This window comes from Lycium ferocissimum, chromosome 1, assembly GCF_029784015.1.
Source record: "Lycium ferocissimum isolate CSIRO_LF1 chromosome 1, AGI_CSIRO_Lferr_CH_V1, whole genome shotgun sequence".
Taxonomy (NCBI): domain Eukaryota; kingdom Viridiplantae; phylum Streptophyta; class Magnoliopsida; order Solanales; family Solanaceae; genus Lycium; species Lycium ferocissimum.
Window position 1 is genome coordinate 26,173,938 of NC_081342.1, and position 22,963 is coordinate 26,196,900.

The window sequence follows — 22,963 nt, forward strand, 5'->3', positions numbered from 1 at the left end:
AGTTTAGTACTGGTGATATGCTTATTTTGATGTTTGAGCAATGGTTTCTGGACTTGAATTATGATTAAAGGTTTATTAAGTAATATGCTTGGTTTGATTCTGTTTATTCTATTTGGCAATATGCTTTGTTTAAAGGCTGGTTTAAAGGTTGGTATTTTATTCTATGTTAATAATGTGGTTAGTTTGATGTTAAAGCAATGGTTTCTGGGACTTGAATTATGATTAAAGTGTTCATTAATCCCACACTTGTTTGATTGCTCTTGATTGTGACAATTTGGTTTAGATAATGACTATTAGGACTTGTTTGAACTGATCTCTGAGTGCTATTGTTTGAATAAGACTACACTTGGGTGGTTTGAAGGGTCTTTGACATTGTTAATAAGAAGTGGACTCATGACAGCCTTAAGATGGTCTTTTTCTTGTCTAAAATAGTCAACCAACTAGTGAAATATGTTTGTTAAAGTGGTGACAATATTTGTACTTGATTTAACTTAGTGATGAGATGCCAAATCCTAAAAATGGCATTAAAAAAGGACTTTAAGAATTGGCAGGTTAACATAAAACATGTGTGTGTTAAAGATGGATCATGTGTGAGTCTGTCTTGTTTGACCATGTGTGGAAGTGTCTACGTGTGTGCTATGTGTAGAAAAATCACCTTTCCAAGACTGATCACCTAACACTTGATAATTAAGAAGAAAGAGGAATAATGGGAAAGTCTTGGTGTAAGTCTATTTAGGCCTCTTTGTGAAGCTGCTTGGTACTGCTTTTTGATGTTATGGATTAAATGTGAAAATGGGATAAGTAGTCAGGGATAAGACTAATGGTGATGTTTAGGGTCTGTAAAGTTAAAATGGTTTTTACATTTGAGTATGTCTTGCTTTATCATGGGTGAGTTACTCCAAAGGAAGGACATATATGCTTTAAGATGTTGTGTGGTATAAAAGAACAAAATCATTTCATAATTAGAACCTTGGATTGAGATTGCCTTTGAATATTAATCTGTGTCATTTTCATCTAAATGCTTATGTTGGGTCTATTTTAGTGATCATGCTTGTGACTTTGCCATAAAATCTTTAAAGTTTGAATAGAGTTTAATGAGTCAATTATGGTAGTCTTGTGATAGTGTTGAGTTGTTCTAAGCCTTCCCATGGCCTTTAGTGTTGTCACTGGGTATGAGGATGAGGTCATAAAAGGGGGAGGGGGGGGGGGAGGAAGGTCTTGGGAGAGTAAAAGGTGAGCCAGGGCATGAACTGGAGGTAGTGACCGCGGGAACCCGGATCCCTTTTTACTGAAAGGAGATTCAAGAAAAGGAGATGGAAAGGTGATGACCCCGTCCGTCCTCGCTTCCCCTTTCAGGACCCTGAGGCTTCTTCTCATTCCTTTGAACTTCTTCTCATGGTCCTGGGACACACAAGGACCTTAGGTGGATTATGGAAGGTTTAATTATATTTCGGGAGAGAGGTACACCTAGAGTTGGATGTTTCGTTGCTTGTAAAGTTTAAGTCATGTGCTTTCACTATGTCTCCTAAAAAGGGTTTTTAATCTGAGGGATTTGGTAGGATGTATTATTGTTGCTTGAGTTAGGTATTTGGTAAGAAAGTAGGACAGTGAAGTGTGTTAGTGGTGATCCAGGCCCATACCATAGGAGACTGAGTACCAGCCTTGTTGTTTGCCATTTGCTTCTACTTATGATCATGTTGCCTTCTAATTTTCCTCAACTTGTGAACTTATGATTTGCACTCGGGAACCTTGTTTTCTTTATGATTCGAGTCTTTGATTATTAGAACTCGATCATGCCATAAACCTATCTCTCTTTCTTCTTTTTTCTTTTGAAAGGATTTGCTTAGAATAAAAAGTTGAAAAGTCATTACTAGGAATTGAAATTGTTTCAAGACTGTTTTGACTGATTTCTTACATAATATGCTTCCTGAAATCCATTTTCCTTACTAAATGTCTTGAGTGTACATCTATGTGTGAGTTGACATTAGTCCTATTCAGCCAATATGTTTGTTATATGCCTGGACTTGTAAAAGGAATGTGAGCCAAAATCACTAAGTCTAAATGTGTGCTCCAAGTCACAGACTCTTCCAAAGTTTTTTTCTGAAGTAAATTAATGTAATGTCCAAGGTCTCAACCTGCCTGCTGTGTCCTCTCTAGACCCTTTTGTACCTCTAATTTGGGATTTTGATGGTTTGTTTCCATGGTTAGTGCCACACGGCTTGAATGTTTGGCATTAGGCCTCTATGAGAATGCTCCGTCCGTTTACTGAACTACTATTTTCTTGTTAATTGTGTACATCCATGGGGTTGGTTTGAATGGGTCTTATGATATGGCATGACTTATAGGGAATGTAGACCCATATATGGTAAGACTGTGAAGTTAAAAGTGCTTGAGTGACCTGATGCCTCTGAATTAGTTTAAGTGATGCCTTGAGGAGTTTGAGAAATGGTCATGACCTTAGTATAAATGGACATACCTGCTTAGGTGTACATGTACTTGAAAGCTTTGGATTAAGTTCTGGGTTGTGAATAATTTTAGAAACAAGTCCCATATGATAACAAGGAGGGTTGAAAGTGAACTAAGGCCATATGGCCTAAGATGAGTCTTTTTAAAAGGGGCCCTGGAGAAAGGAGAAAGGGAAAACCAGGCCCAGCCTGGTTTATAACACCTTTTCCCTCATATAAAGGGCCTCATGGCACTTCTATGACCTGTAGGGCTATATGTTCATTACAAAGAACCTTGGGATCATATAGGTCTTGCTCCTAGACCAAATGAGGCCCCAGGTTAGAGTTAAATGTACTATTAGGAGTAGTTGATGACCTGACCAAAATGAAGGGTACGTGTGCATATATGTCATACACAAGGGGAAGGGATTAGTAGAAGTGTGAAACTGGGATGTCAACTTGTCATATCCATGTCTTATTAGATTGTCTTAGTTGTATTAACCACCTTTGTATGATCCCATGTCCTGTATGTGACAACTTAGACATAGGAGGGGTCTTGGTCCTGCCTCTATCCCTATTGTGCCCATCCATCTTACCTCACCTTGTGTGCCTCTCATTGGCAAGGTGTAACCTGCTTTAACTAGTTCATGGTGATGTGCTTTAGTACTAGCTTGCCTCTCTTGTGAGTTCAGTTTGTGTGTGTCCCTCATCGTTGGGTGGTCTGATTTCTCATTTTTGTCTACCTCTCACTTGTGTACCATAGTCTATGCGGCTTTATCATGGATCATGTGCCCTGTTCCTTTTCCTTGTTTATCATTACATTGGTGTGCTATAGTTTTGTGTTGTTCCCCTCATATCTGCATACTTTGGTCTTTTGTGTTTGTCCACTTTAGCTTGTTTTAGGTCCCTTCCATGTTGTGTGTTTGGTTAAGCTCCTACCGTTTCAAGTCTGTGTCCATAATTCTGCTTGATTAATCTTTGGTCATATATTCTTGACTTGTATTTGTTGATCTTGTGCTCATTAAAGCCAGCCTACTTCTGGCTGCAGTGTGTTTATATACATAGCTAGCTATGTTATGTGCGGTCTAGGGATCTGCCTATTTTTCTTGTGGCTACATTGGTGGGGGTTGAGGTAATTGGGGGTGGGGGCCTAATCTTAGCCTTCCCCTCGGTGTCCAGCCATGCTTGGGGTTCACGAAACTCTTTGAAACTTGTGTGGCATCGGGAATATGGGGGGTGACGACTCTCCTCTCCCCTTGTTATCAAAACACCTACCAGTGGGGCCTTGTAGTATACATATATATACACATACATAGCTGCTTACTCTATTGACTCATATTTATTTTTTAATACATATATACATATCTGATATATGTGTTTTTTGTATAAATATAATCATGATAAGTTCAGTGTCCTTAAACTAACTAGGTTCTTATTTTCTTTCCCCCTCTCCTCTACCACACGGCCACTTGGATTGGGTATGAAGCCAACCTGTTGGGCCAAGTCTCAACATGCAATTCTTAAATATTCATCGAGTTCGAGAAAAAATAAATGGGAAGCTGCTATCAGAAGGAGAATGCGTAGAAGGCCCAGCCATGGGTGAAAATGGCTAACTAGGGGCTTGGTACGCACCTAGCCGGCCCCTTCCTTTTATTTAATTAATTACTTGTGTTCTCATTTTGTTTATAATTTCGTTGTAATTGGATTTACAAACTTGTAAAAACTCACACTATATTGGAATCGTTTATGATTAGAATTAGACGTCCTGGGACAACGGTACTTACGTCGTTTAGTCGACTTTAGCCCCCCCCCAAAAAAAACAAACCTCTTTTTTCAAAACCAGATTCAGCGAAAAGATTTTGACAAAATAAAGTAGATGAATTATCCAAAGTATTTTTTGACACGGTCAAAGTTTAACAAGAACAAGAGGATAATTTAAAAATCACAAGTATTACAATTTTATTAAAACTGACTGAGTTTTAAAACCCAAAGCATATACTCTTTATAAGAATTAAACCAAGTTTTGTTTTCAAAATTTGGCCCAGGATAAATGTTTTGGATCAAATTAATGAATAAATTTGGCAAAGTATTGTGCCAAAAGCCCACTGATTTTTTAGAAAAAAAAATAAGGCCAGAACTGGCCAAGTTCAGTAAAAATCAAAAAGGGGAATTTCGGGCCAAAGCCCACTCATGGAAAAAGAGTTGTGACATCGGGTATTTTAAAGTTTTATGCACAAATTCATTTGGGCCTAGGCCAGAAAAAAAACTGACATACCTTTTGAATGGAAAATTGTAATTTTTGGCTACAAGCCCCAATTCGAGGCCAATTTCATAACTTATAACGAAAGAAGTATATTTTAAAACAAAAAACGTTCGTATATACAAGTTCATGAATAAAGAGTTCCAAACATATTAAATGGATCCATCCAAACAAAGTATGAGTTAAGCATGGACAAAATTACACACTCAAAACATAACAAGTTCATATTTTTAAAATAACATGTGTAAAAGGATGACAACTTTTATACTCACTTTACAAACAAAATACATCATCCTTGTATACAAAGGGAGATTGTTTTATCCGGATATTATAAATCCAAACCTATGTAAAATTCTTTTCTCAAGATGACATGCAATGATAAGATTTTTTGCGGGAATAAACATTAAATAGACAGTTCATGCAAATACTCATACATTGGAATTCGAAGGTCAACCGTATAGTACGGATCCTTAATATTCGGGTGCCTAACACCTTCCCCAGGGGATCATCTGAACCCTTAACCTAGAACTATAGATTACGAAGGATATTTCACGGTATTTGAATAAACCCTTCACCTTCGATTTTCCTAATTTTCTAAAAATTGGGTGGTGACTCTTTTAAAACAAAGTCCAAAAACCACCAGCATTTTCGTAGTAGCTTTTATACGCCTGGGTAAATGCGAACCGTTACACCCTATATAAACGCTGAAAGGTCTAAGGAAGAACTTATGTGATTAAGTACTCAGTCGACCCTATTCTTACTCAGTATTGACTTTGTTGATACCTAATTTTTGACCTCGCATAATTTAATTTAATTATCCAGAGTCCTTGAATGTCAAACAGAGTGAAATAAGTATTTTTTCTTAAATCAAAATGATTTTACAGAATTATCTAAGTAATATTTTGCCATTTCATTTGGCAAAATAATTTCATAAAACTATAAATCATTTAGAAATTAATTTACATATTTTACAACAATTAAGAGGCATTTGATAAATTTAACCAAGGGAATTCATTTAATTGTTAGAATTATCAGAAATCAATTAGCAAGTGGTTTACTCTGTTTAATTCAAGGCATCAGATTAATTAAATGAATTAATCATTTTATGCCTCAATTCCTAATTTTTTCATATTCAATTGTGATTAATTCCATGAAACTGTTTGTTATGTAATTAATAGTGGCTACAATTGAAATGATCAATTATTATTTAATTCTGGCCTTGATTGAAAGCCAATTCTGTGGTTTGAGTCTAGAAAATGTGAGGAAGAACATGTTGTTCCTATGACATTATCTATTTGAAGTTGGTATAACTATGTGAGTAAGTAGTTGGATAGGTAATATGTCAATTTTGGTGCCCTGTGCTAGTTAAACTCTTTGTCAAAATGCATTTATACTTAAATAATATGTTTGTTGATTTACCTGATATATATATGATCTAGATTCACTGCCTGGTACACGACAGCATGGAACCATGTTTAAGTATGTTTGAAAAATGGTCTTTGTTTAGTGCAGTTGGAACCTCAAAGTGGATTTTATTTTAAAAGGGCTTATATGTCACTCTTTTGTTAGACCTTAAAATTAGATTGCACATGAGTTCATTTGGGGTTTCCTGAACTAACGCTGCATCTTTTAAGACTAAAATGATATGCTTAATAGTGACAAGACCTTTTGCATGCCCCTTGGATAACTCTGTTTCAAACTATGAGGTTTAGGCCAGTTGGTTCATTGATTGATTCAATACTATAGATATCAGAATGTGTTTAAGTATTTTGAACTCAGTTTCAGCACCTTTAAATCTATATTGGTGATCTGTGAAGCTTATAATGAATATTTAAAGTCCTTTTGTTGGTAAAATATGCTAAATGTATGATATGTGATCTCCTTTGAACCTGTTTAATCCCTTATTCGAAAGCATCTAATGAATTAGCTAAGGATATGTTCTATGTGACACATGTTAGTATTTTCCATAGCTATGACATTCTTATATCTTACTTGGTTTTTCAGAGATCTTGAGGCCTGCTATTTATCTTGTCTGTATCCATATCTGTGACTTTGTGTGTTTGTTTCTTTTTGTCTATGCTAAGTTGTAAAATATGGGCTTAAGTATGGTCTAGGGTCAGCATCTTTGGTTTGATATATTTAGATAGTTCAAGAGGTGTTACTTAGGGTGTGGAGAAACATGAGTGTGACTTACCTAGGAATAAGGGAAGGGAGGAAAGCTTTGAGCTCCTAGCTAACTCAGCTCAAATCCCCCTCACCCTCCCCCCCCCCCCCGGGTTGCAGGGTTCCCTCTGCATGTATCCATATCTTATGGGACCCTCTTAATGTGTGAATGAATCAGTAAATACATATTTAATTTTCCTCCTTTTTCTTCCTGGTTTAAAAAAACTATTGCCTAGTGTTATACCTCAAAATGCTGTCTCTGTTTGACATTAGGATTTGTATATCATCTATACTAGTCTTGCATACTACTTGCCTAGATTTGATTTTGTTTGACGCTGTCTACATGAATTCTTTGAATACCAATATCTTAGCATGTTTGTTCTCGACTGTTCTTCTCTGTAAAACTGATTTTCTATGGTATATGTTATACCCCATATTTCATATCTTTGAGTTTCGCCTGAAGATAGCCGATGTGAGGTTAGTAAGTGAGGTTGTTGTCAAGGTTATAAGTGATTCTACATGATTATTCCATGTATGCGGGAATATAAGTTATGTACAATAGGTATCGGGAAGATTAGAGGTGGAATGAACCAGAAACTAAGTATAACAGCGGAGCAACTCGACGACTGCAAGTCGATGGACCGTCAAATGGTTGACGGACCATCAACATGCACCGCCGAATAGCTCTCTGAGAATCAGAGGCTGCCGCCATTCGAAGATTGTGAGTCGACGGATCGTTGACTGGACGACGGACCATTGACCTTGCTATCGAATTGCAAACGGTGAAAATTTTCTCTCTCCTATAAATTAAAAGGGGCACGAATTGGGTCATTATTTACACCCAAAAATCATAACTCTCTAGATTCTTCAAGCTCTCTCTACCCTTTCTACCTATCCACACACCTCCTAAGCTAAATCAAGTGAAAATCAAGCTTTAAAAACCCTAAGCTAGCTTATAGATGATGATGGCCCTTGCTTTTAGTTAAAGTTATGATAGTTTTGGTTGCAAACAAGACGGGGTGAGTTAGGATTCCTCAATAATAAGGTATTCTCTCTCTTTATTTCTTATATTGAGTTGATATGGAGGTTAATAAGTCATAAGGGTGAAGGAAATTATGGTAGGAAAAGTTATGAGACATTGTGTTGTAATTGTTGATTATGAATGAAATTTGGAAGGAAGTTTATGATTATTTTAGGTGTAAATTGTATATAATTTCTTAAATATGGAGTTGTTGATATTATTGTTGGTATTTGGGTATTATTTGGAAGATGGGTGGAAGTAAAAGATATAAAAGAAATGCTATCCGATTTTCATTAGCTCAAGTATTAGTTTAAGTGACTTTATGAGAGTCTCAATGTCTTAACTCTAGTATAAACCCTCTTGAATGTAGATTTTCGAGCTTGGGAGGAAAAAAAATTAAGTAGTTAAGGAGGCGAAAAGGTATGTTAAGGCTGTCCCTTTCTTTCTTATGGCATGATCCTTTGATGCAAACCCATTCACATGATATCCATAATGTCCTTACTTTTGTAGAAATGCTAGAAGCTTATGGTTCTTGAGATTCTCATGATATTGTTGATAATTGCCCTATGATTATTGATCTTATTTTATGATTATTGATCTCATCTTATGGTTGATGAGCTTATTCATTGATGTTGATCTCATCTTATGATTCTTTTGTTCTTTCAAGGTGAGATATGTTCATGATGATAGTTCCATAAAGATAATCGGAGGTTACCGACCTTACGTCACTCCGATAGAGTTATAGCTTTCATTTGGGCTCTCATGCATGCTTTATATACATATGCATGTATTTTCTCACACCGCGCCGCGCTATAGTCGGCCAGGAAGGCACGTAGATGTGCACACCACTGCAGTGGGCAGATTATGATGTTACCCCGGACACGGGATAGTATGATATATGGATCAAGTTGCACGTTCCATAACACTAATATTTATATTATATATGTATGTATGAAAATGTTTTTTTTTTTTTTAAAGTCTAAGCATGCATGACTTCCGCCTTAAGAGGCATTCAGATGTACATGTTATCTCTCTTATCTCATATTACTTTCCATATCTTTTTGCTATGTTGTCATTCATGCCTTACATACTCAGTGCATTATTCATACTGACATCCTTTTATTTATGGACGCTGCGTTCATGCCCGCAGGTAGACAGGGAGACGGACCAGACCCCTAGGCTACTTCATCAGCGAGTATATATGACCGCTCCTTTTGTTCCGGAGCGGTGATTCAACTAGTACTGTTCTTTTGTATATATATATATATATATATATATATAGGCATGGCGGGGTCCTGTCCCGTCTTTATAATGTCATGTACTCCATATAGAGGCTCGTAGATAAATGTATATAGTTAGACGTTCTATAACTTCATCAGTTCATATCTTTGTATATCATTTTTGGCAGCCTTATCATCTTGTATATTTGGGCATAGTTGATGATGTTTGCAGAGACGTGCATATGTTTACCGAACTCATGTCTCTTAAAGTTTATGATAATTATAAGTTAGCCGTGAGGTCCACCTAGGTATGATTATGAAAAGTATATTAAGAGGGGCTCGGCAGGTTAGCTCCGGTTACCTGTCCTGGCCCTCCGGTTGGGTCGTGATAAAAGTGGTATCAGAGCAGTTCGTCCTAGGGTTTATCTACCAGCCATGTCCAGTAGAATCTTGTTTATGGGTGTGAAGTGCGCCACACTTATAAAAAGGAGGTTGCAGGGCATTTAGGAATAACTGACCTTTCTTTATCCTCTTAGATCGTGTGATAGAGCCATGTTATAAGGATTCTCTTTTTTTTTTACAGTGTTTTATGATTTTAACGATGCTTGTATAGAGAAAAGCTACAGCGGCCCAGAAGGGCAAGTTAGTGGCAGGAAGGAGAACTGAGCAGGTACCGCCTATAGATATAGAGGAGGGCGAGTCCCAGAATGAGGTTCCATCTCGGTCCTCTCACACTCCGCCCGCTCCAGAGGAGCATAGAGGAGCCTCAGTTCCAGCTCCAGCACCCCCAGTTCCTCCACCGGATGCCTCAGGCCAGGAGATGAGGGAGGCCATTCAGTTGCTGACCTAGTTAGTAGCCGCTCAGGCTCAGCGGCAAGGTACAGGTCATGGTGATAGAGCTGTCAGTGCCAGAGTCCGTGATTTCATTAATTTGGACCCTCCAGAATTCTTTGGGTCAAAACCAGATAAGAACATTGCGGGTAATGCATGCGTCAAATGTGGAGTCGGTAGAGTTGGCCTCTTGTAGATTGTGAGATGTGGTTGTTCATTGGTATAGCACCTGGGTGTCTTCTAGAGGGGTAAATGCACCTCCAACTATATGGCAGGAGTTTGTAGATACTTTTCTCCGACACTATTTGCCGCCAGAAGTTTGATGGGCCAGAGTTAATAGGTTCCTGAACCACAGATAGGGGAACATGAGTGCTCGGGAGTATAACCTTCATTTTAATTCTTTAGCTAGGTACGCTCCCGCTATGGTAGCTAATATGGGAGATCATGTTCACCGGTTTATGAGTGATTTGGGGCCATATCTAATTGATGATTGTTTGACGGCCTCGCTTCAGAAAGGTATGGATATTTCTCGCATTTAGGCCCATGCCTAGAATCTGGAGGAGCGACGACAGCGAAGGAGTGAGCGTGAGTATGATAGGAGCTATAATAAGAGGGCCAGATCCTCAGGTGCTATTAGCGAGTTCAGAGGGGGGTCAAAGGTAGCAGTACTCTAGACATTCTGGCCATTCATTAGCTAGTGCACCTCCACGATTTGCAAGCAAGAGATTTGATTGACCCATTTATTCTGGACCAGGTTAGAGTTCCAGATCGTCGAGTTCCCAGTTTAGGGGTGATTCAGGCCAGGTGAGGCCACCTTTAACACAATGTAATCAGTGTGGTAAACTACATTCGGGGCAGTGTCGCTTGGGTTCAGATGCTTGTTATGCCTATGGCCAAACAAGCCATATGATGCGTGACTATCCATCGAGAAGTAGCAGAGGTATGGTTCAACCTAAGGGTCCGCAGCTGGTTCTTCATTATTGGTATGCCCTCTGGGGCAAGGCGCACAGACACCGACAGGCCGTGGTAGAGGTAGAGAGGGAGCGTCCAGTTCGAGCTGTCCTCAGGACTATATTTATGCACTGGCTAGACGACAGGATCTTGAGTCTTCCCCCGATATTATCACATGTATATTATCAGTATCTTCTTATGATGTATATGCATTAATTGATCCAGGTTCAACATTGTCGTATGTTACTCCTTATGTTTCCGGTCGGTTCGGGGTGAAAACTGAGTCGATTAAACCTTTCGAAGTATCTACACCTATTGGTGATCCAATGATAGCTAGATAGGTATACAGAGATTGTGTGGTTATAGTCTGTGATCGTTATACTAAGATAGATTTAATTAAGTTAAATATGGTAGACTTTGATGTTATGATGGGTATGGATTAGTTGGCTTCTTATTATGCCAATGTTGATTGTAGAACGAAAATGGTTCGTTTTCAGTTTTCGGGAGAACCAGTTCTAGACTGGAAGGTAATACAGCATCGTTCAAAGGTAGATTTATTTCCTATCTCAAGGCAAGGAAGATGGTTGCCAAGGTTTGCATTATCATCTAGTGCGGGTTCAAGGTATAGAAGCAAAGCTGTCAACTTTTCAATCTGTTCCAGTAATTAATGAGTTTCCAGATGTGTTTTCGGACGAGCTTCCAGGCCTTCCACCATAACGGGAGATTGATTTTGCCATTGATGTGCTACCGGATACCAAGCCAATATCATCCTCTTTATAGAATGGCTCCCGCAGAATTGAAGGAGTTAAAGGAGCAGTTGAAAGATTTTCTTGAAAAAGGCTTTATTAGGCCTAGCTCGTCACCATGGGGAGAACCCGTGTTATTTGTAAGGAAGAAAGATGGCTCTTTACGAATGTGTATCGACTACAGGCATCTGAATAAGGTGACAATAAAGAACAAGTATCCACGTTCATGAATTGATAATTTATTTGATCAGTTGCAGGGCGCCAAATTGGTCTCAAAATAGATTTAAGATCAGGGTATCATCAGGTGAGAGTTAGGGAGAAAGACATTCCGAAGACAGCCTTCAGAACCAGATATGGTCACTTTGAATTCCGTGTGATGTCGTTCGGATTAATAACGCTCCAGCGGTATTTATGGATTTGATGAATAGTGTATTCAGGCCTTTCTTAGATTCGTTGGTGATTGTGTTCATTGATGATATTTTGGTGTATTCTCGATACGAGGTAGAACATGCCGATCATTTACGTACTGTTCTTAGAGTTCTTCAAGCCCAGAAGTTATTTGCAAAGTTCTCAAAATGTGAGCATTGGTTGAATTCAGTAACTTTTCTAGGGCATATTATTTCAGCTGATGGTATTCGGGTGGATACCCAGAAGATTGAAACTGTGAAGACTTGGCTGAGACCTACAACACCTACTGAAGTTTATAGTTTTCCAGGGTTAACAGGTTATTACAGAAGATTTCTATTAGAAGGTTTCTCTTCTATTTCTACACCACTGACGAAGTTGACCCACAGATCAGCTAAATTTCAAAGGACGGATGCTTGTGAGAGCAGTTTTCAGGAGTTGAAGAAGAGATTGACTTTGGCCCCGATTCTGAGACATCCAGAAGGATCGAAAGGCTATGTTATTTATTATGATGCTTCAGGTATTGGTCTAGGTTGTGTATTGATGCAGCATGGTAAATTTATTGCTTATGCTTCAAGGCAGTTGCGGAAACATGAAAAGAATTATCCAACCCATGATCTAGAGTTGGCTGCGGTAATTCATGCATTGAAGATGTGGAGGCACTATTTGTATGGTGTTCATGTTGATATCTATCTGAGACCGTAAGAGCCTTTAGTATATTTTCAAGTAGAAAGAGTTGAATTTGCGGTAAAGGCAATGGTTGGAGCTATTGAAAGATTATGATGTTCGTATCTTGTATCACCCTAGAAAGGCGAATGTAGTAGTTGATGCTCTTAGCCGCAAATTCATGAGTAGTTTATATGATGTCAAGCCAGAGAAAAGGGAGCTAGCTCGTGAGCTCCAGTAGTTAGCTAGCCTAGGAGTACAATTATTGGATTCAGGCGATACAGGAGTCGCTATCCAGGATTCAGCTGTCTTGTCTTTAGTAGTTGAGGTGAAAGAGCGTCAGTATGAGGATCCCATGTTAGTTCATTATAGAGATGCGACTTCTCAGAAGGAAAAGCCACCATTCGAGATTCCTGAAAATGGAGTTCTTAGATACCGAGGCAGACTATGTGTTCTTGATGTAGTGGGGTTACGTCGCCAGATTTTGAAATTCTCGTTATTCTGTTCATCCAGTAGCGATGAAGATGCATCATGATATTAAGTCAATTTATTGGTGGGATGGAATGAAGAAAGACATAGCAAAGTTCGTAGATCAATATCCCAACTATCAACAGGTAAAGATTGAGCATCAGAAGAACAGTGGATTATTGCAAGCTATTGAGTTTCTAACTTGGAAATAGGAAATAATTAATATGGATTTCATTCCAGGCTTGCCTCGTTCTCAGCGTAAGTATGATTTTATATGGGTAATTGTGTATAGGCTCACAAAGTTAGCTCATTTTATGCTTGTTAGAACTACATACTTAGTTGAAGATTATGCAAAGCTTTATATCAAGGAAATAGTATGACTCCATGTTATTCCGGTAGCCATTATCTCCGACAGAGGTGCGCGATTTACAGCTAACTTCTGGAAGTCCTTTCAATAAGGTTTGGGGACTCAGGTAAGTCTTAGCACAACATTTCATCCCCAGGCTTATGGACAGGCTGAGCGTACTATTCAGACCCTCGAAGATATATTAAGAGCATATGTGTTAGACTTCGGAGGAAGCTGGGATAATCATTTGCCACTTATTGAGTTTGCATACAATAATAGTTATCATTCCAGTATTAATATGGACCCGTATGAAGCTTTATATAGGCGAAAGTGTAGCTCACCAATTAGATGGTTTGAAGTAGGGGAGACTATGTTAGTAGGGCCAGAGTTGATCCAATAAGCAGTGGAGAAGGTTAAGCTCATTTAGGACCGATTATTGACCGCCCAGAGTCGACACAAGTCTTATGCAAATAATCGCCGACAAGACTTAGAATTCCAAGTTAATGACTGGGTATTCTTGAATGTGGCACCGATGAAAGGCGTTATGAGATTTGGCAGAAAGGGGAAGCTTAGTCCCCGATATATTGGGCTATACGAGATTGTACGCAAAGTGGGCCAGGTAGTCTATGAGTTAGATCCACCCTTAAACTTGGAGTCAGTCCACCCAGTTTTCCATGTGTCAATACTTCGCAAGTGTATTAGAGATCCTTTCAGAATTGTACCTGTAGATGATGTCCAAGTCACCGAGCAATTATCCTACAAAGAAGTTTCTATTACTATTCTAGATAGACAAGTTTAGAGATTAAGAACTAAAGATGTAGCTTCAGTTAAGGTTCAATGGAGAAACAATAATAATTAAGAAATGACTTGAGAAGATGAAAAAGATATGAGATCTAAGTATCTACACTTGTTTCCACTCCCAGAAGAGGTTCAGACAGAGACACCATTGTTTTTAAGTGCGTAATGCTTCCTTTTTATGATTTCTTGGTCATGTCGGTCCATTATTGTTATTTTCATTGTAGCCCCGTGAGGCGTTGCATATTTTGGGTTATTGTGGCAGGATGGTAGTGTTATAGTTATAGGGGAGACTCTGCCAAAATTTTTGTAAGGCCCCTAAGAGTTTAACATTTAGGGACGAATGTTCCTAAGGGGGAGAATGTTATACCCCGTATTTTATATGCTGAGTTTTTCCGTAAGATAGCCGACGTGAGGTTAGTAAGTGAGTTTGTTGTCAAGGTTATAAGAGATTCTACATGATTATTCAATGTATGTGGGAATCTAAGTTATGTACAATAGGTATCGGGAAGATTAGAGGCGGAATGAACCAGAGAAACTGAGTATGACAGTTGAGCAACTCAATGGCTGTAAGTCGACGGACCACCAAATGGTTAACGGACCGTCAATATGCATCGTCGAACAGCTCTCTGAGAATCAGAGGCTGCCGCCATTCGACGTTTGCGAGTCGACGGATCGTTGACCATGCAATCGAATTACAGGCGGTGAAAATTTTCTCTCTCCTATAAATTAAAAAGGCCACGACTTGGGTCATTATTTACACCCAAAAATTAGAACTCTCCAGATTCTTCAAGCTCTCTCTACTCTTTCTACATATCCATACACCTCCAAAGCTAAATCAAGTGAGAATCAAGCTTTAAAACCCTAAGCTAACTTATAGATGATGATGGTCCTTGCTTTTAGTTAAGGTTGTGATAGTTTTGGTTGCAAACAAGATTGGATGAGTGAGGGTTTCTTAAGAATAAGGTATGCTCTCTCTTTATTTCTTATATTAAGTTGATTTGGAGATTAATAAGTCATAAGGGTGAAGGAAATTGTGGTAGGAAAAGTTATGAGACATTGTGTTTTAGTTGTTGATTATGAATGGAATATGGAAGGATGTTTTGGATTGTTTTGGGTGTAAATTGTATATAATTTCTTAAATATGGAATTGTTGACATTATTGTTGGTATTTTGGTGTTATTTGGAGGATGGGTGGAAGTAAAAGATATAAAAGAAATGCTATCCGATTTTCATTAGCTCAAGTATTAGTTAAAGTGACTTTATGAGAGTCTCAATGGCTTAACTCTAGTATAAACCCTCTTGAATGTAGATTTGCGATCTTGGGAGCAAAAAAAAAAACATTAAGTAGTTAAAGAGGCCAAAAGGTATGTTAACGCTGTCCCTTTCTTTCTTATGGCATGATCCTTTGACACAAACCCATTCACATGATATCCATAATGTCCTTATTTTTGTAGAAATGCTTGAAGCTTATGGCTCTTGAGATTCTCATGATATTGTTGATAATTGTCCCATGATTATTGATCTTATCTTATGATTAGTGATCTCATCTTATGGTTGATGATCTTATTGATATTTGGCACAAATATCATGTTTTGTGTCATTTTACATCCTACTCTTATGACTTTTATCGCTTAGTTCATGGTGCAATTGTCGTATTTGAACTTATGTCGTCATATTTCATATGTATAGGTACGGAGATGATAAATGATGGAAAACGGTGCTTAAAGTGAGTGAGTTTGAAGCGTATGACGAGTAGACGAGGTAACGAGTCGAAGACCGATGAACTGGAAGGAAAGCGGAAAGCTACAGAACCTTGCGCGATCCTTCCGCGATGCGGAAGGAAAGCGAGTTGCGCGATCCTTTCGCGATTGCAACTTTCCGGTTCGACTAGGATTTGGTTTCCTTATTTTTATTTTTACTAGACTATATATCGACGTTTTATTTCTTTGAGAACGGTGTGCTGGGATTTATTCAAGGATTTGTAAGCTGCCGTTCTCCTTTCTCTCTCTCGGTTTCTTTTATTTTTCATCTTTTTTCAACCCTAGGTTATTCATGACTTCTTTTGTCTATGATCGATTCATGAGTAGCTAAACTTCTTAATTCTAGGGTTGTGGCGAAAGACTTGAAAGTTGATTTGATGACAATTATTATCTATTGATTTTCTATATTTTGGGTTGCTTATTTATTCTTGATCTTAATTGTTTGATTATCTGGCCAATAGTTAGACACTATCTGTGGTGCGTGAATTGAACTTGAGAAAGGGAATTCACGTACGTAATAAGAATAAATAGAGTTTGTTCGATTTAATCGATTCGCTACTGAGGATAGAGATATACCCTTTAGCCCTACTTAGTTGAATACGGAGAAATAAATGCGTTCTTGTTACCTCTGATGACCATAGAGATATAGGTGTTATAGTAACATCTACGAAGCTTGTGAGTAGTTCGAGAGAATATCACAAAGTATAATTAACCCGTCAACTAGTAACCGGGTAAAATAAAATAGGTGAAATTGTCAAGATCAATTGGATTGTCGAAAGCCATGACCCTAGATCTTCCTCTCATCGATAATTCTTACAATCTTTGTCAAGATATTCCCGATTAAAAAACACCCATCATAAATTGTTTACTTTTCGATTTTAGTTTAGTATAACAACCATCTTGATTTTCACTTTCTTGAATAGTTTCATCTGAATTTGAATTAGCTTAACAGTAGAATCTAAGTCTCTGTGGGATCAATATCTGGACTTAACAGTCTATATTACTTGTACGACCACGTATACTTGCGCGTGCGTTTGGGAGTAATAAGTTTTTGGCGCCGCTGCCGGGGACTTAGAAAAATTTACTGTTTTTCTAATTTGAGTTTGTTTTTCTATTCAAGTCTTTACTTTTTCGTTGTTCTACTTGTGTCACTTCAGGCTTCTCTAGTTTATGCCAAGCACTCGAAGTTCAGGAAAACCGTTAGTTGATCTTGATCACGAAATCGAAAGAACTTTTCACCGACAAAGAAAAATGGCTAATGAAGCGACAAGACTTGCTCTTGAACGCGGCGACGAAAGGATAGAGCCGAGACGGCGATGAACGGGGTGCAAGGGCACAAGAACAACGGATTCTCGTTATCCGGTTATGCTAGGCCTAGTCCGGCAACTATTGCTAAGGCTATTGTTAGGCACGAAATTACCGGAAATTTTGAGCTAAAAAGAAGGAACAAGCATGGCCGGTGCAACATACGTGCCGGTATATGGGTAAGTCTAGTGAAGACCCGCATAAGCACTTGATGCGGTTCGTGGAGTTGAGCGAGAATTTTCCAATATAGAGATGTTCCGATGATTATGTGAAGTTGTCCTTATTTCCGTTCTCCCGATTGGCGAAGCGAGGGAATGGTTGACGAATCTACCACGGGGTTCTATCACTTCTTGGGAGATATTATCCAATAAGTTTATCGACGGAGTTCTTCTCACCCAAGAAAACAAAAGGAGCGCGAGGAAGAATTGCTAACTTCACTCGAGAGGGATTCGAATCTCGCCACACGCTTGGGAGAGGTATAAGGGCTATCTACGAGATTGCCCCTATCACATGCAGCCAAAGGAGATCATTGGAAACTATTTCGTAGAAGGACTTAACCATGAATCAAGGGCCCCGTTGAATGCTTCGGCTAAAGCGGCGGATCTTAAACAAAACATATGAAGAGATGGAAGATCTCCTTGAGATGATGTCTCGAGGGTCATCATGAATATCACGAGACTAAATTTGGGGGTTACCACAAAAAGGCTCGCCGGAGTTCTTAAAGTTGATGATGTTGCGCCTATTCGGCTGATATAGGTACTCTTACTAACGTGATGTTGAGGGTGTTTCCTCAAGCTCAGCAGATTCAACCAGTTCAACATATTCAGCAGGCAGCATGTGTAGGTTGCGGTGAACCTCATGATTATAACAATTGTCCATTGAATCCAGAGTCCGTCTATTTTGTGGGACAGCAAAATCGTGGTAGCGAAAATCGGGAAAACTATTATGGAAATAATTACAACACTCCATTTGGGAAGCAAGATTTCCACAAACCGAACAATTATCAATAACTTCAAGCTCAGCCAGTTGGCAATTTAGAGGAGATGATGAAGCAGCTCATTGCTCAGAATCAAGTGACGCAAAGAAGAAATCGGAAAATTCGAGTGAGATGCGTAAATCTATTCACGAGCTTGAGCGTCGGATGGGGCGGATGGCTCTTTATGCAGAATGTCAGACCTCCGGGTGCTCTTCCTAGTGATACTGAAAAGAATCCAAAAGAATGCAAGGCAGTCACCTTGAGGAATGGTAGAGAGCTAGAAGAAGTGCCGCCGAAAAAGAAGAACATAGCAGAGGCAGAACTGATCCCTGCTAAGCGAGCTGAACCAAAGCAAACAGTCACAGAGCAACATGTAGAGGAAGTGGTGTGACCACCCCCTCCCTTTCCACATTGACTTCAGAAACAGAAAGCAGATTCGGCTTGCAAGAAATTTCTTGAACTCTTAAAACAGGTACACATCAACATACCTTTGGTGGAGCTTTTGCAAGAAGTCCCAAAATATGCTAAATATATTAAAGATGTGGTTGCGAACAAACGGCGTTGGACAGAGTTTGAGACTGTTGCACTTACTGAGGAGTGCAGTTTTAGAGTAAGGAGTAAAATTTCTCCAAAGTTGAAAGATCCGGGCAGCTTCACAATTTCGATTACGATTGGCAATATTGAAGTTGGGATAGCATTGTGTGATTTAGGTGCGAGTATTAATCTGAAGCCCACCTCCGTGTTCCGAACGTTGGGTTTGGAGAGCCTGTGTGCCAACCACTATTACATCGAGCTTGGGTCGATCGATCTCTTGCTTATCCGATGGCATTATTGAGGATGTTCTTGTGAAGGTAGGCCCATTTATTCTCGCCGTTGATTTTGTGATACTTGATTATGAGCGGAATAAGCAGTGTTCCTCTTATCATGGGGAGAGGATTCTTAGCTACTATTGATGCTGTGATCCGAGTGAAAAATGCGAAGATGTCCATGACAGTTAATGGACAAGAGGCGACTTTTGATGTGTTTAAAGCTACCAAGCTTCCAGCCCATTATGAGGAGTTAAAGATGATTTCCGTGGTGGAGCCCAAGCTCACTAATGCTGAGTTAGATCACTTTCTAGCTTCGCGAGATCCGTTGGAGACAGCGTTGGTGTATGGGGAAGATCTGACAATTGATGCAGAAGTGGAGGAGTGTCTTAGCATTCTTGACACTTCATGTGCTTATCTACGAGCTCGTACACCGGTTGAGGAGCTAGATAGAACAGAGTCATGGAAGAAGCCGAAACCATCTATTGAAGAGGCTCCCGTGCTTGAGTTGAAACCATTACCTCCTCACCTTTGCTGCGCTTTCTTAGGTAGTGGAGACACATTACCCGTAATCCTCTCTGCTTATTTGACTGATATGCAGGTTAAACGTGTGTTACAAGTGCTAAGAGATTGAGTCTGAGCCCTTGGGTGGTCGATAGCTGATATTCGAGGTATTAGTAGCTCGATTTGCATGCACAAAATATTATTGGAGAAAGACAGCAAACCCAGTATTGAGGGCCAGAGGTGACTGAACCCGGTCATGAAGGAGGTGGTGAAGAAAGAGGTAATCAAGTGGCTTGACAGCTGCATTATTTATCCCATCTACGACAACAATTGGGTGAGTCCGTATAATGTGTCCGAAGAAAGGGGCATGACTGTGGTAGAGAATGAGAAGAATGAATTGGTGCCTCAACGAACTATTACGGGTTGGAGGATATGTATTGACTATCACAAGTTGAACAACACCACCAGAAAAGATCACTTTCCTTTGCCCTTCATAGATCAGATGCTCGACAGATTGGCTGGGCACGATTATTATTGCTTTTTGGATGATTATTCGGGTTACAACCAGATCATGATTGCACCTGAGGATCAAGAGAAGACCACATTCACATGTCCATATGGCACGTTTGCATTCGGAGGATGCCTTTCGGTTTGTGCAATGCCCTGTGTACTTTCCGCGATGCATGATGGCTATTTTCACCGATATGGTGGAAAATTACGCGAAGGTATTTATGGATGACTTCTCTCTATTTTTGGAGATTCTTTTGATAGCGCTTGAACCATCTTGATGCCGTGTTAGCTCGTTGTGAAGAAACGAACTTGGTACTTAACTGGGAAAAATGCCATTTCATGGTTCGAGAGGGAATCGTTCTTGGGCATAAGATATCGAGCAAGGGAATAGAAGTTGACAAGGCGAAGATTGAAGTAATTGAAAAATTGCCACCACCTGTTTCAGTTCGGGGAGTGTGCAGTTTTCCTGGGCATGCAGCCTTCAATCGACGGTTCATCAAAGACTTCTCTAAAGTTGCTAATCTAATGTGCAGGCTTTTCGAGAAAGATGTGAAATTTGTGTTTAATAAATCCTGTCTGACGGCTTTTGATGAGCTGAAATGAAGGTTAGTGTCGGCTCCTATTATCATCGCACCCGATTGGTCTCTGCCGTTTATTTTGATGTGTGATGCAAGTGATTTTGCTGTGGGAGCTGTCCTTGGTCAGAAAAGGGACAAGATTTTTCATCCTATCTACTATGCCAGCAAGACGCTTGATGCAGCCCAGATGAACTATCTTGTCATAAAAAGAAGGAGTTATTGGCGGTTGTCTACGCCTTTGACAAATTTCGATCATATCTTGTGGGCACGAAGGCGATTATGTACACTGATCACACTGCCGTTCGCTATCTATTCGCAAAGAAGGATGCAAAGCCGAGGCTTATTCGTTAGGTGTTGCTGCTGCAAGAGTTTGACATCGAGATTCTTGATCGAAGGGCACGAAGTAAAATCAGGTAGCAGATCACTTATCGAGATTAGAAGATCGGGAACATGTGGATGAAGCAGTGGCGATTAAGGAGACTTTTCCTGATGAATAACTCTTTGCTCTTCAATCAGCTGAGGTGCCATGGTATGCAGACATGGTGAACTTTATAGTAAGTGAGATTTACCCCCTGGTGCTAATCACGAGAAGAAGAAGCGGATTTTGCATGACAGTCGTTTCTATGTGTGGGATGAGCCTTATCTCTACCGGGTTGGCACGGATCGACCGATCGAAGGTGTGTTCGAGGAAGAGGTCCTGCGATTCTCGAGAAATGTCACTCATCACCCTATGGGTAACATCATCTTTGGTGACGAACGACCGCAAAGGTACTTCAGTCCGGGTTCTACTAGCCAACTTTGTTCAAAGATGCTCACGAATTTGTGCGGGCATGTGATACCCGAAGAGAACCGGAAATATCTCCAAGCGTCATGAAATGCCTTTGAAGGGCATCTTAGAAATTGAGCTGTTTGATGTGTGGGGTATTGACTTCATGGGTCCCTTCATACCATCCAAGGGGAATAAGTACATATTGATTGCTATAGACTATGTCTCGAAGTGGGTGGAAGCCAATGCACTTCCCACCAATGATGCTAGTGTGGTGGCACGATTTCTGAAAAAGAACATTTTTACAAGGTTTGGGACCCCTCGGGCCATCATCAGTGATCAAGGTACGCACTTTTGCAATCGGCTCTTTAATAAATTGTTGCTCAAGTATGGGGTGAAACACAAGATAGCGACTGCTTATCATCCTCAGACGAGTGGTCAAGTAGAGGTATCGAACAGAGAAATCAAGAGGATTTTGGAGAAGACTGTGAGCGTAAGTAGGAAAGATTGGTCATTGAAGCTTGATGATGCTCTGTGGGCATACAGAACAGCTTACAAAACTCCGATTGGCACATCTCCCTATAAGCTCGTCTTTGGTAAGGCATGTCATCTACCAGTTGAGCTTGAGCATCGAGCATATTGGGCGATCAAGAAGCTGAATCTAGACATGGTTCAAGCTGGAGAAAAGAGACTGTTGCAGCTGCACGAGTTGGAGGAATTTCGCTATCATGCCTATGAAAACGCGAAAATGTATAAGGAGCGAACTAAGAGAATTCATGACAGGCGCATCCAATCTCGTGACTTTGAGCCTAGGCAGTTAGTCTTGCTGTATAACTCTAGGCTAAAGATGTTCGGTGGAAAATTGAAGAGTAAGTGGTCTGGGCCATTCGAGGTAGTTCGTATGACTGCACATGGAGCAGTTGAGCTAAAGAAACCCAACTCGGATGAGACATTCTTGGTGAACAGGCAGAGAGTGAAGCATTACTACGGGGAGGCCACTGACCGCGCGAGGTCCTCCATCGATCTAGAAGAGGCTTGAGGAAAGCCTACGTCGTGCCGCGACGTTAAATCAAGCGCTTCTCGGGAGGCAACCCGTGTAAAAAAAAAAGAAAAAAAAAGAGAAAAACACAAAAAGTTTCGTGCCACGACCTTAACTAAGGCGCTTGTTGGGAGGCAACCCAATTTTTCGTATGGTATAGGTCACGTTTGTTCATGTTGCAGGAATTGGGCGGAAAGAAGAAAAAAAATGAAGTGCCCAGTGATTTGCGCATCGGTCCCGCGATGCGGACCGATCGCGCATAAAAAATCAGACGCGTCCAGTGAATTGCGCATCGGTCCCGCGATGCGGACCGATCGCGCAAACTTCTGCAGTGGCCCGCGATCCTTCCGCGATGTGGACGGATCACGCGGGTCGACCCGGTTTGTAATTTTTTTTTCTT